The 14,875-nt window shown below is 40.7% G+C and overlaps 8 non-coding genes and 1 pseudogene across 8 annotated transcripts; 8 read left to right on the forward strand and 1 right to left on the reverse strand.

Annotated features, from left to right (window-relative positions):
• LOC116698801 (contactin-associated protein-like 4) overlaps positions 1-14,875 on the reverse strand; it is a 421,932-nt pseudogene that overhangs the window by 33,788 nt on the left and 373,269 nt on the right.
• Positions 2,151-2,233, forward strand: trnal-caa (transfer RNA leucine (anticodon CAA)). The gene has a single exon. It is a non-coding gene; the product is annotated as a tRNA-Leu (tRNA).
• trnal-caa (transfer RNA leucine (anticodon CAA)) lies at positions 2,931-3,013 on the forward strand. Its single transcript has one exon. It is a non-coding gene; the product is annotated as a tRNA-Leu (tRNA).
• trnal-caa (transfer RNA leucine (anticodon CAA)) lies at positions 3,765-3,847 on the forward strand. The gene has a single exon. It is a non-coding gene; the product is annotated as a tRNA-Leu (tRNA).
• On the forward strand, positions 4,781-4,863 carry trnal-caa (transfer RNA leucine (anticodon CAA)). The gene has a single exon. It is a non-coding gene; the product is annotated as a tRNA-Leu (tRNA).
• trnal-caa (transfer RNA leucine (anticodon CAA)) lies at positions 6,672-6,754 on the forward strand. Its single transcript has one exon. It is a non-coding gene; the product is annotated as a tRNA-Leu (tRNA).
• Positions 7,518-7,600, forward strand: trnal-caa (transfer RNA leucine (anticodon CAA)). The gene has a single exon. It is a non-coding gene; the product is annotated as a tRNA-Leu (tRNA).
• trnal-caa (transfer RNA leucine (anticodon CAA)) lies at positions 8,534-8,616 on the forward strand. Its single transcript has one exon. It is a non-coding gene; the product is annotated as a tRNA-Leu (tRNA).
• trnal-uaa (transfer RNA leucine (anticodon UAA)) lies at positions 10,421-10,503 on the forward strand. Its single transcript has one exon. It is a non-coding gene; the product is annotated as a tRNA-Leu (tRNA).

A 14,875-nucleotide genomic window follows, 5' to 3' on the forward strand; every position in this document is an offset into this window, starting at 1 on the left:
ACGTCTTGGGGGCATTAATCCCACCTCCTGGTATGGTTAAATGTTCCTCGCTACATATTGAGAGCAGTGTTGCGCTTACGCGTACGACTGACTAGTTTTTCCCAGGGACCAGTTCCTGCTCTTGTGATCGGCCTAAGCACCATTGAATTGGGTTCGTCCATTAATTTTGTGGGGATAAATAAAATAACCCATACCAAACCTTTTCACATCCTTTTATTAATTTAAATAGCTAGGCTGGGGACAAAATGCTTTTGTCTAGAAATGCGTTCTTTCCGATGACAGGGGTTGCCCACTTTATGTGTATGCGATTGATGCCTTTACCGAGTGACTCAGTAACCAGGGTCAGGAAAAAAAAAAGCTTTTTATTTACCATTTTTACAAGGCGTTATTCGTCAGGGGGGGCATGAGAGGGTAAAGGGGTCTATGAAGTGCATTGGCACATTTCCGGTGGGTTTAAAACTCGCAGATCCTAGTATGAGTTAGATGTTTCCTGATATCATTAAGGAAAGTATGTCTATGCTCTAATGGTACCACAGACTCCTCCTGGCATGAGATGTATGCAGTGTGGAAACATAAATACATATGTGACAATGCAATGTTTGTTGCAATTTGAAGATTGCGCTAGGATAATAAACTCGATGGGCGTGACTAAGCAGATGGTGGCAGGGCAACCATACCAAAAAAAAAACAGAGCTAGTTGCCTGCGTTCAATGATACACTCTCACAAGAGTCTAGATAAAGTGGTTCAATGTTATAAAAAGGGGGGTGTGGTATGTTATTAAAAAGTGTAATATAAAGTCTGCCTTGGGTTGGGATGACGGTCCACAATGATTAGAGCCATAGGTGCAACTCAATATGGTGAAGATCACAAGCAAACCCTTTGTCCAAGTTAATGCCATCCACGCATTAGGGAGCTATGGAGCCCGTTCTAGGTTAAGGGGCAAATCGCACGTGTACGTCTCGCAAAACTGTGTATGTGGGTGGCACCTATATGGGTTTTTCGGTATATTGAGGCCGTCCAAAAATGTGTTTAAGGCGCTCTAAAACCAATGGGGTCCAATAAGCCATGCCCATGTCTTTTTATGGAGTAATCAAGACTTGGTTTCATAACATAACAACATGATGTTCTCAACATTTAGCTGCATAAACATCAACCGGATGCCGAGGGTTGAAGGCGTGCAATCAAGCTGCAATGGGACAGATGTTCTATCGTGGGTTCAAATCCACTCCTGGTATATTTAGACTGTTGCCAATACTTAGTGAAAGCAGTGTCTATTGTGCTGGTTCAGATGACATAGGTGTTGACCCGTTTCTTTTGGTATGACGGCAATCCGCACATGGAATTGTGGTCTTGACATGAATTGCGGTGGAAAAAACAAAAATAACCCCGTATCCATTAGACTGTTTCCTCATACATTATTGAAAGCAGTGTCTTGTGCTTGGTTCAGACTGACTAGTGTGTTGGCCGTTCTTTTCTGTTATGATGGCCAATCAGCACATGGAATTGGGTCTTGACATGAATTGTGTGAAAAAAAAAAAAAACCCATACCAAACTTTGATGTTTCTACATCTATTATTATATTTAAATACTATGGCTGGGACAAAATGCTTTTGTCCAGAATCCTTTCTTCCACGATACATGGGTACCAATTTGATGTGTATTGCGATTGGATGCTCTTTAAGGAGTAATCAGTAACCAGCGTGTCAGGAAACAACAATTTTTATTTGCCATTTGAAGCATTTTTATCTTCAGGGTGGCTGAGTGGTTTAGGTCCCATCAAGTTGCAATAGACATTTACCCTTGTGGGTTCAAATCCAGCTCCTGGTATGAGTTAGGTTGTTTCCTTATATGTTAAGGAGAGTAATGTCTAATGCTTAGTTTACACGGACTACTCCTGGTATAGATTGGTGCCAAATCAATGGTTGTTGCGATTTGATAGTATTGAGCTAGGACATTTAAACGGGGCATGACTTAAGTATATGTGGCGGGGCACACCATCACCAATAAAAACAGAGCTCATTGCTGAGTTCAATGACACCTCTCACAAGAGTCTAGCTAAAGTGGTTCAAGTTATAAAAGGGGGTGTGGTCTGTAATCAAAAATGTCCCTAAAACATTTTCTTTTTGCCATTTTGTATTAAGCTGATATCACCAGGATGGCCGAGTGGTTAAGGTGTTGCACTCAAGATGCAATGGACAGTTGTCCTCGTGGGTTCAAATCCCACTACTGATATTAGTTAGATGTTCTCCTCACAAGTTACAGAGAAAAGTGTCTTATTCTTAGTTCAGACTGGTTGCTGTGTTCCCAGTTACAGTTCTGCTCTGTGTTGATGGCCAATCAGCACATCAGATTGTTTGTCAAGTTTCGGGGCAATTAGAATAATAGTTGCCAAGATAATGATACTTTCTGTTTAGAAAGTTTCGATCAAAATTCTATAGATAACTTTTCATCATGAGCGTCCACAGATACTACCTGCACAGATTCAAGAAGATTGAAATCACAGCCTATGACGAGTTTGAAAGAAGGTAAAACAACTGTAAAATACATAATTAAAAATGTCCGCCTACCAGTTGGGCAGAGCTAATATAGGTAAATGGAAAATATGTCCACAATGATTAGAGCAATATGTGCATTAAGTTTGGTGAAGATCAGAACAAATATGTCCAAGTTAAGGCCTACCATGCATCAGGAACGCTATGGAGCCCACTGACAGGTATGGGCCAAATTGCTGTAGAGTCTCGTGAAGCTGTGTTTGTGTGGGTGCCAATATTTATGGGTTTTCGTATATATTGAGGCCCTAAAAATGTGCTCAAGGGCTAAAACCAATTAGGGTCCCATAAGCCATGCCCATGCTCTTTATGGAGTAGTCAGGACATAGTTTGTCAAGTAACAACATTTGATTTTTGCCATTTGGCATTGAACTAACATCACCAGGATGGCCGAGTGGTTAAGGCGTTGCACTCAAGATGCAATGGACAGATGTCCTCGTGGGTTCAAATCCCACTCCTGGTATGATTTAGACTGTTATTGAGAGCAATGTCTTATGCTTAGTTCAGACTGACTAGTGTGTTCCCCGTGACAGTTCTGCTCTGTGGTGATGGCCAATAGGCACATTGAACTGGGTCTTGACATGAATTGTGTGGGGAAAGAAATAACCCCTTACCGAACTTTGAAGTTTCTACGTTTATTATTATATTTAAATACTATGGCTGGGACAAAATGCTTTTGTCCAGAATCCTTTCTTCCACGATACATGGGTGCCAATTTGATGTGTATTGCGATTGGAGGCTCTTTAAGGAGTAATCAGTAACCAGCTTGTCAGGAAACAACGTTTTTTATTTGCCATTTAAAACTTTGTTATCTTCAGGGTGGTTGAGGGGTTAAGGTGCTATGAAATTGCAATGGACATTTACCCTTGTGGGTTCAAATTCAGCTCCTGGTATGAGTTAGATTGTTTCCTTAGATGTTAAGGAGAGTAATGTCTAATGCTTAGTTTACACGGACTACTCCTGGTATAGATTGGTGCCAATCAATGGTTGTTGCGATTTGAAAGTATTGAGCTAGTATAACTAAATGGGGTGTGACTTAAGCATATGTGGCGGGGCACACCATCACCAATAAAAACAAAGCTCATTGCTGAGTTCAATGATACCTCTCACAAGAGTCTAGCTAAAGTGGTTCAAGTTATAAAAGGGGGTGTGGTCTGTAATCAAAAATGTCCCTAAAACATTTTCTTTTTGCCATTTAGCATTAAGCTGATATCACCAGGATGGCCGAGTGATTAAGGCGTTGCACTCAAGATTCAATGGACAGTTGTCCTCGTGGGTTCAAATCCCACTCCTGGTATGAGTTAGACTGTTTCCTCATACATTACAAAGAAAATTGTGTTATGCTTATTTTACATGGTATCAATCACTTCAGCATTTGTTGTGATTTGACATTATTGAGCTAGCATAATTAAATGGGGCGGGGCAAACCATCACCAATTAAGGCAGAGCTCTTTGCTGAGTTCAATGATAGCTAAAATAGTTCATGTTATGATAGACTACACATTCTAAGTTTCACGTAAATTGGCATAACTCTTGCAAAGATACAACTGTTCCTGTTTCATCAGCCATCTACAGGACGCTGGTCCTCTTGCGCATTTTGTTAGCTATCAAAATTATTTGGATAACTTTTTGTCATGAGCGTCAGATACTACCTGTAAAAGATTCAAGAAGATTGAAATCACGGCCTATGAAAAATTCGAAAGTAGGTAAAACACATGAAAAATGTATAATTGGTAACTATTAACTAATGTGTCAGATAAAATTTGTTTTTTGCCAATTAAGCTAACGTCACCAGGATGGCAGAGTGGAGTGGGGCAAACCATCATCAATTAAAACAGAGCTCTTTGCTGAGTTCAATGATACCTCTCACAAGAGTCTAGCTAAAATGGTTCAAGTCAAGAAAGGGGTGTGGTCTGTTTACATGGGTGTGGCTACAGTGTAGGGGGCGGCTCAATATCACATATAGACCACACATTCTAAGTTTCATGTAAATTGGCGTAACTTTTGCCAGTTATGGGCCAAATTGCTGTACAGTCTCGCAAAGCTGTGTTTATGCGGGTGCCAATATTTGTGAGTTTTCGTATATATTGAGGCCGTCAACAATGTGCTCAAGGGCAATAAAACCAATTAGGGTCCCATTGGCCATGCCCATGCTCTTTATGGAGTAATAAGTAACTAGTGTGTCAGGTGACAACCTTTTGTTTTTGCCATTTAGCACAGAATTAATATCATCAGGATGGCCGAGTGGTTAAGGCGTTGCACTCAAGATGCAATGGACAGATGTCCTCGTGGGTTCAAATCCCACTCCTGGTATGAGTTAGACTCTTTCCTAATTCATTACAGAAAGCAATGGGTTATGCTTAGTTCACATGGTATCAATCCCTTTATTGTGATTCAAAATTATTGAGCTAGGATAATTAAATGGGGTGTGGCTTAAGCATATGTGGCGGGACAAACCATCACTAATTAAAACAGAGCTCTCGCCTGTGTTCAATACTACCACTCACAAGCATTTAGCTAAAACAGTTCAAGGTATGAGAGGGGGCGTGGTCTGTTTACGTCGGGGTGGCTAGAGTATAGGGTGAGGCTCAATATGACATATAGACCACACATAAGTTTCATGTAAATTGGCATAACTTTTGCCAAGATACAACCTTTCCTGTTTCAACAGGCATCTACGGGACGCTGGTCCTCATGCACGTTTTGTTAGCTATTAAAATTCTTTGGATTACTTTTCGTCATGGGCGTCCACAGATACTCCCCGTAAAAGATTCAAGAAGATTTAAATCACGGACATATGACGAGTTTGAAAGAAGGTAATACACATGAAAAATGCATAATTAAAAATGTGTGCCTTCCGGTTGGGCAGAGCTAAATGTGAATATGTCCACAATGATCAGAGCAATATGTGCATTAAATCTGGTGAAGATCAGAACAACTATGTCCAAGTTAAGGCCTTCCACGCATTAGTGGGCGCTATGGAGCCCGTTTACAGGTATGGGCCAAATCGCGATACAGACCTGCAAAGCTGTGTTTATGTGTGTGCCAATATTTGTAAGTTTTCCTATATGAGACCGTCAAAAATGTGCTCAAGGGCTAAAACCAATTAGGGTCCCATAGGCCATATTACACAACATAACACATAACATAACACATTATGTTTAGCTCAGACTGACTAATGTGTTCAGATTGACATTTCTGTTGATGGCCAATCAGCACATTAGATTGGGACTCGACACGAATTGTGTGGGAGAAAAAATAACCCCTTACCAACACCAAGATGTTTTTACATCTATTATTATATAGTGTGGGGCAAACTGTTTAATGCTGAGCTCCTGTCACCAGAATGGCTGAGTGGTTAAGGTGTTGCAAACAGGATGCAGTAGGCAGTTGCCCTTGTGGGTTCAAATCCCATTCCTGGTATTAGTTAGATGTTCTCCTCACAAGTTACAGAGAAAAGTGTCTTATTCTTAGTTCAGACTGGTTGCTGTGTTCCCAGTTACAGTTCTGCTCTGTGTTGATGGCCAATCAGCACATCAGATTGTTTTTCAAGTTTCGGGGCAATTAGAATAATAGTTGCCAAGATAATGATACTTTCTGTTTAGAAAGTTTCGATCAAAATTCTATAGATAACTTTTCATCATGAGCGTCCACAGATACTACCTGCAAAGATTCAAGAAGATTGAAATCACAGCCTATGACGAGTTTGAAAGAAGGTAAAACAACTGTAAAATACATAATTAAAAATGTCCGCCTACCAGTTGGGCCGAGCTAATATAGGTAAATGGAAAATATGTCCACAATGATTAGAGCAAAATGTGCATTAAGTTTGGTGAAGATCAGAACAAATATGTCCAAGTTAAGGCCTACCATGCATCAGGAACGCTATGGAGCCCACTGACAGGTATGGGCCAAATTGCTGTAGAGTCTCGTGAAGCTGTGTTTGTGTGGGTGCCAATATTTATGGGTTTTCTTATATATTGAGGCCATCAAAAATGTGCTCAAGGGCTAAAACCAATTAGGGTCCCATAAGCCATGCCCGTGCTCTTTATGGAGTAGTCAGGACATAGTTTGTCAAGTAACAACATTTGATTTTTGCCATTTGGCATTGAACTAACATCACCAGGATGGCCGAGTGGTTAAGGCGTTGCACTCAAGATGCAATGGACAGATGTCCTTGTGGGTTCAAATCCCACTCCTGGTATGATTAAGACTTTTTCCTCATACATTATTGAGAGCAATGTCTTATGCTTAGTTCAGACTGACTAGTGTGTTCCCCGTGACAGTTCTGCTCTGTGGTGATGGCCAATAGGCACATTGAACTGGGTCTTGACATGAATTGTGTGGGGAAAGAAATAACCCCTTACCGAACTTTGAAGTTTCTACGTTTATTATTATATTTAAATACTATGGCTGGGACAAAATGCTTTTGTCCAGAATCCTTTCTTCCACGATACATGGGTGCCAATTTGATGTGTATTGCGATTGGAGGCTCTTTAAGGAGTAATCAGTAACCAGCTTGTCAGGAAACAATGTTTTTTATTTGCCATTTAAAACTTTGTTATCTTCAGGGTGGTTGAGGGGTTAAGGTGCTATGAAATTGCAATGGACATTTACCCTTGTGGGTTCAAATTCAGCTCCTGGTATGAGTTAGATTGTTTCCTTAGATGTTAAGGAGAGTAATGTCTAATGCTTAGTTTACACGGACTACTCCTGGTATAGATTGGTGCCAATCAATGGTTGTTGCGATTTGAAAGTATTGAGCTAGTATAACTAAATGGTGTGTGACTTAAGCATATGTGGCGGGGCACACCATCACCAATAAAAACAAAGCTCATTGCTGAGTTCAATGATACCTCTCACAAGAGTCTAGCTAAAGTGGTTCAAGTTATAAAAGGGGGTGTGGTCTGTAATCAAAAATGTCCCTAAAACATTTTCTTTTTGCCATTTAGCATTAAGCTGATATCACCAGGATGGCCGAGTGGTTAAGGCGTTGTACTCAAGATTCAATGGACAGTTGTCCTCGTGGGTTCAAATCCCACTCCTGGTATGAGTTAGACTGTTTCCTCATACATTACAAAGAAAATTGTGTTATGCTTATTTTACATGGTATCAATCACTTCAGCATTTGTTGTGATTTGACATTATTGAGCTAGCATAATTAAATGGGGCGGGGCAAACCATCACCAATTAAGGCAGAGCTCTTTGCTGAGTTCAATGATAGCTAAAATAGTTCATGTTATGATAGACTACACATTCTAAGTTTCACGTTAATTGGCATAACTCTTGCAAAGATACAACTGTTCCTGTTTCATCAGCCATCTACAGGACGCTGGTCCTCTTGCGCATTTTGTTAGCTATCAAAATTATTTGGATAACTTTTTGTCATGAGCGTCAGATACTACCTGTAAAAGATTCAAGAAGATTGAAATCACGGCCTATGACAAGTTCGAAAGTAGGTAAAACACATGAAAAATGTATAATTGGTAACTATTAACTAATGTGTCAGATAAAATTTGTTTTTTGCCAATTAAGCTAACGTCACCAGGATGGCCGAGTGGAGTGGGGCAAACCATCATCAATTAAAACAGAGCTCTTTGCTGAGTTCAATGATACCTCTCACAAGAGTCTAGCTAAAATGGTTCAAGTCAAGAAAGGGGTGTGGTCTGTTTACATGGGTGTGGCTACAGTGTAGGGGGCGGCTCAATATCACATATAGACCACACATTCTAAGTTTCATGTAAATTGGCGTAACTTTTGCCAGTTATGGGCCAAATTGCTGTACAGTCTCGCAAAGCTGTGTTTATGCGGGTGCCAATATTTGTGAGTTTTCGTATATATTGAGGCCGTCAACAATGTGCTCAAGGGCAATAAAACCAATTAGGGTCCCATTGGCCATGCCCATGCTCTTTATGGAGTAATAAGTAACTAGTGTGTCAGGTGACAACCTTTTGTTTTTGCCATTTAGCACAGAATTAATATCATCAGGATGGCCGAGTGGTTAAGGCGTTGCACTCAAGATGCAATGGACAGATGTCCTCGTGGGTTCAAATCCCACTCCTGGTATGAGTTAGACTGTTTCCTAATTCATTACAGAAAGCAATGGGTTATGCTTGGTTCACATGGTATCAATCCCTTTGTTGTGATTCAAAATTATTGAGCTAGGATAATTAAATGGGGTGTGGCTTAAGCATATGTGGCGGGACAAACCATCACTAATTAAAACAGAGCGCTGTCCTGTGTTCAATACTACCACTCACAAGCATTTAGCTAAAACAGTTCAAGGTATGAGAGGGGGCGTGGTCTGTTTACGTCGGGGTGGCTAGAGTATAGGGTGAGGCTCAATATGACATATAGACCACACATAAGTTTCATGTAAATTGGCATAACTTTTGCCAAGATACAACCTTTCCTGTTTCAACAGGCATCTACGGGACGCTGGTCCTCATGCACGTTTTGTTAGCTATTAAAATTCTTTGGATTACTTTTCGTCATGGGCGTCCACAGATACTCCCCGTAAAAGATTCAAGAAGATTTAAATCACGGACATATGACGAGTTTGAAAGAAGGTAATACACATGAAAAATGCATAATTAAAATGTGTGCCTTCCGGTTGGGCAGAGCTAAATGTGAATATGTCCACAATGATCAGAGCAATATGTGCATTAAATCTGGTGAAGATCAGAACAACTATGTCCAAGTTAAGGCCTTCCACGCATTAGTGGGCGCTATGGAGCCCGTTTACAGGTATGGGCCAAATCGCGATACAGACCTGCAAAGCTGTGTTTATGTGTGTGCCAATATTTGTAAGTTTTCCTATATGAGACCGTCAAAAATGTGCTCAAGGGCTAAAACCAATTAGGGTCCCATAGGCCATATTACACAACATAACACATAACATAACACATTATGTTTAGCTCAGACTGACTAATGTGTTCAGATTGACATTTCTGTTGATGGCCAATCAGCACATTAGATTGGGACTCGACACGAATTGTGTGGGAGAAAAAATAACCCCTTACCAACACCAAGATGTTTTTACATCTATTATTATATAGTGTGGGGCAAACTGTTTAATGCTGAGCTCCTGTCACCAGAATGGCTGAGTGGTTAAGGTGTTGCAAACAGGATGCAGTAGGCAGTTGCCCTTGTGGGTTCAAATCCCATTCCTGGTATTAGTTAGATGTTCTCCTCACAAGTTACAGAGAAAAGTGTCTTATTCTTAGTTCAGACTGGTTGCTGTGTTCCCAGTTACAGTTCTGCTCTGTGTTGATGGCCAATCAGCACATCAGATTGTTTGTCAAGTTTCGGGGCAATTAGAATAATAGTTGCCAAGATAATGATACTTTCTGTTTAGAAAGTTTCGATCAAAATTCTATAGATAACTTTTCATCATGAGCGTCCACAGATACTACCTGCACAGATTCAAGAGATTGAAATCACAGCCTATGACGAGTTTGAAAGAAGGTAAAACAACTGTAAAATACATAATTAAAAATGTCCGCCTACCAGTTGGGCAGAGCTAATATAGGTAAATGGAAATATGTCCACAATGATTAGAGCAATATGTGCATTAAGTTTGGTGAAGATCAGAACAAATATGTCCAAGTTAAGGCCTACCATGCATCAGGAACGCTATGGAGCCCACTGACAGGTATGGGCCAAATTGCTGTAGAGTCTCGTGAAGCTGTGTTTGTGTGAGTGCCAATATTTATGGGTTTTCGTATATATTGAGGCCCTAAAAATGTGCTCAAGGGCTAAAACCAATTAGGGTCCCATAAGCCATGCCCATGCTCTTTATGGAGTAGTCAGGACATAGTTTGTCAAGTAACAACATTTGATTTTTGCCATTTGGCATTGAACTGACATCACCAGGATGGCCGAGTGGTTAAGGTGTTGCACTTAAGTTGCAATGGACAGATCTCCTCGTGGGTTCAAATCCCACTCCTGGTATGATTTAGACTGTTTCCTCATACATTATCAGTAACGTAGTCAAGAGGACATTTAGTAATAGTTGTCAGTAACAACATTGATTTTTGCCATGTCATTCATTTCATTTGGCCATTTTGGACTAACATCACCAGGATGGTCGAAAGCGGTGGTTAAAGAGGTCTACTGTCGATGTGGTTAAGGCGTTGAGCCAAGATGCAATGGGACAGATGGTTCTCTGTGGGTTCAAATTCCCACCTGGACTCTGGTATTGATTAAGCCGTTTTGCCTCATACATTAGTGAAGAGCAGGTGTTAATGCTGTGGTTCAGACTGGAGATTCCAAGTGGAAGTTTGCGTTTTCTGGTAAGTGATGGCCAATCAGCACATGTGAAATGGGTCTTGACAGAATTGTGGGGAAAAAAGAAAAACCATACCAACTTTTGATGTTTCTAATTTTCTAGTATATTAAACTGACTATGGCTCGGAACAAGGCTTTTTCCGAATCCTTCCTTCCACGATAAAATGGGTGCCAATTTGATGTGTATATGCGATTGGAGGGTCTTTAAGGAGTAATCAGTAACCAGGTCTTGTCAGGACGGAAACAATGTTTTTTATTTGCCATTTAAAAACTTGTTTATCTCAGGGTGGTGGTTGGTTGAGGGGTTAAGGTGCATGAAAGTTGCAAATGGAATTTACCCTGTGGGTTCAAATTCAGCTCCTGGTATGAGTTAGATTTGTTTCTAGATGTTAAGGAGAGTAGAGTATGCTAATGCTTAGTACACGGACTACTCCTGGTATAGATTGGTGCCAATCAAGGTTGTTGCGATTTGAAAGTATTGAGATAGTATAACTAAATGGGTGTGTGACTTAAGCATATGTGGCGGGGACCCATCACAAAAAAACAAAGCTCATTGCTGAGGGTCAATGATACCTCTCACAAGAGTCTAGCTAAAGTGGTTCAAGTTATAAAAGGGGGTGGGGGGTGTGGTCTGTAATCAAAAATGGTCCCTAAAACATTTTCTTTTTGCCATTTAGCATTAAGCTGATATTCACCAGGATGGACGAGTGGTTGTGGTTTAAGCGTTGTACTACAAGATTCAAAGGAGCAGTTGTGTCCTCTGGGTTCAAATCCACTCCTGCTGGTATGAGTTAGGACTGTTTCCTCATTACATTACAAAGAAAATTGTGTTATGCTTATTACATGGTATCATGGTATCAACACTTCAGCATTTGTTGTTGATTTGACATTATGTGAGCTAGCATAATTAAATGAGTGGCGGGGGGCAAACCATCACCAATTAAGGCAGAGCTCTTGCTGAGTCAATGATAGCTAACAGTTAGTTTGATAGACTACACATTCAAGTCACGTGTTATGGCAGATAACTCTTGCAAGATACAATGTTCCTGTTCATCAGCCATTACAGAACGTGGTCCCTTGGCGCATTTTGTTTAGCTATCAAAAATTGGATAACTTTTGTTCATGAGCGTCAGATACTACTGTAAAAGATTCAAGAAGATTGAAATCAGGGCCTATGACAAGTTCGCAAAGTAGGTTAAAACACATGAAAAAAGTATTAAATTGGTAAATATGAACTAATGTGTCAGATAAAATTTGTTTTTGCCAATTAAGCTAACGTCACCAGGATGGCCGAGTGGAAGTGGGGCAAACCACATCAATTAAAACAGAGCTCTTTGCTGAGGTCAATGATACCTCTCAACAAGATTCTAGCGAAAATGGGTTCAAGTCAAGAAAGGGGTGTGGTCGTTTACATGGGTGGTGGCTACAGTGTAGGGGGGGTCAATATCACTATAGACCACACATTCTAAGTTTCTGAAATTGGCCGTCGTAACTTTGGCCAGTTATGGGCCAAATTGTGTACGTCTCGCAAAGCTGTGTTTATTGCGGGGTGCCAATATTGTGAGTTTTCGTATATATGAGGCCGTCACAATGTGCTCAAGGGCAATAAAAACCAATTGGGTCCCATTGGCCATGCCCAGCTCTTTAGGAGTAATAAGTAACTAGTGTGTCAGGTGACAACCTTTTGTTTTGCATTTAGCAAGAATAATATCACAGGATGGCGAGTGGTTAAGGCGTTGCACTCAAGATGCATAGGGACAGATGTCCTCGTGGGGTTCAAATCCCACTCTGGTATGAGTTAGACTGTTCCTAATTCAATTACAGAAAGCAATGGGTTATGCTTGGTCACATGGTATCAATCCCTTGTTGTGATTCAAAATATTGAGCTAGGATAATTAAAGGGGGGTGCTTAAGCAATATGTGGCGGGCAAACCATCACTAATTAAACAGAGCTACGTGTCTGTGTCAATACTACACTCACAGCATTTAGCTAAAACAGTTCAAGGTTATGAGACTGGGGGCGGGGTCTGTTACGTCGGGGTGGGCTAGAGTATAGGGTGATAGGCTCTATGGACATAATAGACCACACATAAGTTCATGTAAATTGGCATCAATTTGCCAAGATTACAACCTTTCCTGTTTCAAACAGGCTTAACGGGACGCGGCCTCATTGCACGTTTATGTTAGCTATAGTAAAATTCTTTGGATTTACTTGTCGTACAAGAGCGTCAACAGATTTACTCCCCGTAAAAAGATTCAAGAGATTCTAAATCAAGGCCTGAATAGCGGAGTTTGAAGAAGGTAAGTACACATGAAAAATAATGCATAATTAAAAGGTCGTGCCTTCGGTTGGGCAGCAATGAAGTAAATGTGAATATGTCCACAATATCAGAGAAGCTAGGGCATAATCTGTGAAGATCAGAACAATATCCAAGCTTGCATGGGGCTAGGAGCGTTTAAGTCTGAACTGGTGTGGGACTTCCACTTTTGTGGCGTTTAGTCGGCGATGTCCGGAGGGTGCTGTTTCAGGTGTGGGGCCTGGGTGTCTGTGGATGCGTGATTTACCAACCTGCAAAGCTGGTTAGTGTGTGCCCAATATTGTAGTTTTACAATAGGAGACACGTCAAAAATGGGCTTCAAGGGCTAAAAAACAATTAGGGTCCCATAGGCCATATACACAAACTAACAATAACTAGTAAATAGTTTAGTCAGACTGATATGTGTTCCGATGGACATTTCTGGTGATGGCCCAATCAGCAATTAGATTGGGATCGAACAAGAATGAGTGGGAGAAAAAAACCAACCACGTTACCAACACCAAGATGTTTTTACATTCTATTCATATATAGTGTTGGGCAAAACAGTTTAATGCTAGATCCTGTCACAGAATGGCTAGAGTGGTAAGGCGGTTGCAAACAGGATGCCATGAGGACAGTTTGTACTGGGGGTCAAATCCCACTTCTGGTATTAGTTAGATTGTCCTCAAAGTACAGAGAGAAAAGTTGTGTATTCTTAGTAGACGGTGCTCGTGTTACGTTACAGTTTGCTACTGTGTGATGGCCATCAGAACATAGATTGTATTGTCAAGTTCGGTGGCCATTAGAATAATAGTTGCCAAGAATAATGATACTTTTGTTTAGAAGTTTCGATCAAAAGTCTATGGATAACTTTCATCATGAGCGTCCAAGATACTACCTGCAAAGATTCAAGAAGATTTTGAAATCACAGCCTATGACGAGTTTGAAAGAAGAGGTTAAAAACAACTGTGAAAATACAATTATAAAAATTTCGCGCCTACCAGTGTGGGCAGAGATAATCAAGGTAAATGGAAAAAGTATGTCAAAATGTTAGAGGCATTGTGCATATAGTTTTGGTGAAGATGCGAACAAATGGTCCAAGTAGGCTACCCATGATAAGGAACGTATGGAGCCCACTGACCAGGTATGGGCCAAATGCTGAGAGTCTCGTTGAAGCTGTGTTTGCTGTGGGTGCCAATATTTTACGGGGTTTTTTTTTCGTAATATTGAGGCTCTAAAAATGTGCCAAGGGCTTTTAAAACAAATTAGGTCCATAGAGCATGCCAGCATGCTTTATGGAGTAGGTCAGGACATAGTATGTCAAGTAAAAACATTTGAGTTTGCCATTGGCTTGAACTGAACATCACCAGGCTGGGCCGAGTGGTTTAAGGTGTTGCACTACTTATAGGTTGCAATGGACAGTCCTCCTCGTCGGGTTCAACTCCCCACTCCTGGTATGATAGACGTTTCCTCATAACTTATTGAGAGCAATGTCGTATGCTTAGTTAGAATGACTGTGTGTTCCCGTGACAGTTCTGTCTTGGTGAGGCCAATCGCACATTGAACTGGGGTCTGACATTGAATTGTGTGGGGGAAAGAAATAACCCGTACCGAAACTTCGAAGTTTTCTACGTTTATTATGATATTTAAATACTATGGCGGGACAAAATGCTTGTGTCCAGAAAATTTCTTCACGGATACATGGGGTGCAATTTGATGTGTGTATGCGATTGGAGGCT

This window comes from Etheostoma spectabile, chromosome 12 (assembly GCF_008692095.1).
Source record: "Etheostoma spectabile isolate EspeVRDwgs_2016 chromosome 12, UIUC_Espe_1.0, whole genome shotgun sequence".
NCBI lineage: Eukaryota > Metazoa > Chordata > Actinopteri > Perciformes > Percidae > Etheostoma > Etheostoma spectabile.